This window comes from Dipodomys ordii, unplaced genomic scaffold, assembly GCF_000151885.1.
Source record: "Dipodomys ordii isolate 6190 unplaced genomic scaffold, Dord_2.0 Scaffold32, whole genome shotgun sequence".
NCBI lineage: Eukaryota > Metazoa > Chordata > Mammalia > Rodentia > Heteromyidae > Dipodomys > Dipodomys ordii.
In genome coordinates, this window is record NW_012267248.1 from 14,193,606 (window position 1) to 14,197,740 (window position 4,135).

The following is a 4,135-nucleotide window of genomic DNA, read 5'->3' on the forward strand; positions in this document are numbered from 1 at the left end:
CCTCTGCTCCCTGAGAAGGAGTGAGGACGTCAGGCTTCTACTCACACCGAGTCTTGGTTCCTGGGTCGTCTCTGGTCTGCAAACTGCAGGATGAAAATGTCCGCTCCTTGTCGGTGATTGCTGGTGTTGAATAGAATCCACTCACCCGCTGTGTCTGACTCCTTTGTCCCGGGCTCTCTGTGACTCAGGTATGGCTACGGCCACTGCCGGGACCCTGCCGCCACCGCGGCGGTTGCTGGTAAGTGCTCAGATGTGTCTCCTTGCCTTGGCTTCCCCTCTGTTGCCTAACTCTCTGTCCTGTGATGGCACACTTGGTGTGATTCTCTGGCTTAGGACTGTTCACTGGAACTTTAAAACTGCTTTCTATGCGAGAGCTTGTTCAGAATCCAGCTTCTCCTCTGCCATCTTCCCGGAACTCCCAGGTTTTCTGCTTTCTAATTTCTGCTTTGATTTCCTTTTTCAGGTTTTTAAACTTTTCATCACAGAGGTCTTTCACTTCTTTGGTTAAGTTAATTCCTAGGTATTTTATTTTTTGTGGGGCTATTACAAATGGAGTTGCATTCCTGATTTCAGCTGTGCTCTTCTCTTTGTTGGCATACAGAAAATCTATTTATTTTTGAGGGAAAATTTTATACCCTACTACTTTGCCAAAGTTTCATATCAACTCGAGTAATTTGGGAGTGGAGTCTGTGGGATTCTTTAAATACAAGATCATGTAATCTGCAAAGAGGGAGAGTTTTACTTCATCTTTCCCTATTTAGATCCCCCTTAGGTTTGCATCTTCTCTTATGGTGTAGTAGGCATTTTAATACTAAATTGAAGAGAAGTGGAGAGAGTGGACATCCTTGTCTCCTTCCTGATTTGAGGAAATGGCTTTAGTTTTTCACCATTAAGTATAATTCTGGCTGTAGGTTTGTCATACAGCCTTTTATTATATTGAGGAATGTTCCATGGATTCCCATTTTTCCAGAGTCCTCATCATAAAAGGGTGTGGGATCTTGTCAAATGCTTTTTCTGCATCTGTTGAGATAACCATGTGGTTCTTATCCTTGCTCTTGTTGATGTGATTAATTATATTAATTTATATGCATATATTGAACCAGCTTTGCATCCCTGAAATGAATCCTGTTTGATTGTGGTGTATGATTTTTTAGATGAATTGTTAAGGTCAATTGGCCAAAATTTTGTTGAGAAGTTTTGCATCAATGTTCATCAAAGAAATGTGTCCATAGTTCTCTTTCTTTGATGAGTCCCTGCCTGGTTTTGGGATGAGGGTTGTGATGGCTACATAGTAAGAGTTTGGTAGTGAACTTTCTATTTCAATTTCATTGAAGAGTTGGAGGAGAATTGGTGTGAGTTCTGCTTTGAAGGCCTTGTAGAATTCTGCTGTAAATCCATCTGCTCCTGGTCTTTTCTTAGATGGGAGGTCTCTCATTGCTGTTTCTATTTCAATGCTTGTTATGGTCCTGTTAAGTTGGTTTAACTCATCTGGGTTTAGTTTCTGCATGTCCATATTTGCTCAGAAATTGTCTATTTCTAACAGATTCTCAAACTTATTAGCATAAAGGTTTGAAAAGTATTCCCTTATAATGTTCTGAATCTTGGTTATTTCTATGGTGATGTTTCCATTCTCATCTCTGAGTTTATTTATTTGGTTGTGTTCTCTTCTTTTTTTGAAAAGATTTGTTAAGGGTCTGTCAATTTTGTTAATTTTTTCGAAGAACCAACTCTTTGTTTTGTTGATTCTTCCTGTTGTTTTTTTGGATTCTAATTCGTTTAATTATGATTTAATTTTAATTATTTTTAAAATTAAATTTTAAATTTAAACTTAAATTCAAATTTTAATTTTAAATTTTGAATTAATTTGTTAATGTTAATTGGGGTTTAGCCTGCTGCACCTTTTCAAGGAGGCTCAGATGTCTCATTAAATTGTTGTTTTCAGATCTCTCCAATTTGTTGATGTAGGAACTCAGAGCTATAAACTTGCCTCTGAGTACTGCTTTTGCTGTGTCTCAGAGGAGCTGGTAATTTGTGTGTTGATTTTTGTTGAATATCATGAACACTTGAATTTCCTTTCTTAACTCTTCCATGACCCACTGGTTGTTCAACAGTGTGTTGTTCAGCCTCTATGTGTTACGGGACTTTCTTTGGTAGCTTTTGGTGTTGAGTTCTAATTTTATTCCCTTGTGGTCTGAGAGAATTCCGTGTATAATTTCAATGTTTTTGAATTTGGACAAGTTTGCTTTGTGAACTAAAATATGGTCTATTTTGGAAAATGATACATGTGCTGCTGAGAAAAACGTGTATTCTGGTTCTGCTGGGCAAAATATTCGGTAGATGTCTGTAAAATCTAGTTGATCTATGCAGTTGTTTAGATCTGCCGTTTCTCTGTTGAGTTTTTGCCGAGTTGATCTATCTAGTAGGGAGAGTGCTGTGTTCAAGTCCCCAACAATTAATGTATTTGGATCTATGTGATTGAGGGAAAATAGTGTTTCTTGGATAAATTTGGGTTATTCTTTGGTGAATAGATATTTAAAATTGTAATATCCTTCTTAACGAGAGATCCCTTAGTATATATCGACTTTCTTTATCTCTTCTCATTAATTTTAATTTGAAGTCTATTTTATCTGATATTAGGATGGCAACTCCTACCTGCTTATGGGGGCTGTTTGCTTGGTAGATTTTTATTCCTGACTTTCACTTTCAAAAGATGGTTTTGTGGGCAAGGTGTGACTCTTATAGGCAGGAGGTAGAAGGATCTTGCTTTTTAATCCAACTAGACAGTCTATATGGCTAAATTGGAGAATTAAGTTAATGTTGAGAGGTAGGATTGAGAGGTGTTTGGTACTTTCTGCCATGTTATTCACCTTCTGGGGGGCGGGGACAACTTGGTTCTTCCTATGGTACTTGGATTCGCAGTTTGGCTATGGTTTCTTAGACTTTATTGTGGTCTTGTTGGTTTTCTATGTGTAGAACATGTTTAACTATTTTTTGTAGAGCTGGTTTGGTATAGATATATTGTTTAAGTTTTTCTTTGCTATGGAAAGTTTTATTTGACCCACTATTATGGAGCAGAATTTAGCTGGGTACAGTATTCTTGGTTGGTAGTTGTTTTCCCTTAGGGTGTGGCCTACATCATTCCAGGCTCTTCTTGCTTTAATTGTCTCTGCTGAGAAAGCTGTGATTACTCTAATTGGTTTCTCTTTTTAGGTGATTGATCTTTTCTCTTTGTCAGCTTTCAGGATCCTTTCCTTGGTCTGAATTGATTCTGCATAGTGTATAATGTGACGGTGAGATGTCCTGTTCTGGTCTGGTCTATTTGGAGTTCTCTTGTATCTGAATAGGCCTATCTTTTTGCATGTTTGGGAAGTTCTCTGCTAGGATTGTGTTAAATACATTTCCTCATGCTCATCAGATCCCTCATCATGATCGTGAAGTTCTTGTATTAATCTTTGGTTTGCCTTGTCTTGCTCTCTATCATGCTCACACTGAGACCTTTGCATGTCTTCAACATTTTATTCACCATGTTTTCCAGTAGTATTTGTAGAGCTTTTTGGGATCTCTTCTCTGGATTATTCATTAACTCTTCTGTCATCTGTTTATCATGAGTGGGAGTTGAGATACACAGACTTGTAATTTCTCTTGTATTTCTCCACCTTGTTCTGTCCATTTGGTATGAAAGTAAAACCAATTTGGTGCTAGAACACTATTTTAAGGCAAGCATCAACCAGAGTCCTGTAGTTGCACAGTCAAAAATGGCTTCAGATACAATCTAGTTCAACAGAAACAATTTATTCAACAATATCAAAGAACTATGGATTAATGGGCTAAGAACATCAAAGAGAGATTCAGCAGACCAGAAATTAGTAGGTTTAGGGAGAATTGTGGGGAACAATAGGATTAGAGGGATGTGAAGAAGTAAAAGGAAAGAGTGAATTTAACCAAGCCCTTAACTCTGAGAGAAAATCGATAGAACGGGATGAAAGGAGAGAAATAAAGAAGAAAAAAAGAAAAAATTGAATTTAAAAATGAAACACTTGGGCTGGGAAGGTGGTTCAGTGATAGAGCACTTGCCTTGCATGCATGAGGCCCTGGGTTCGATTCCTCTGCACCACATAAGCAGAAGAAAAAGCCA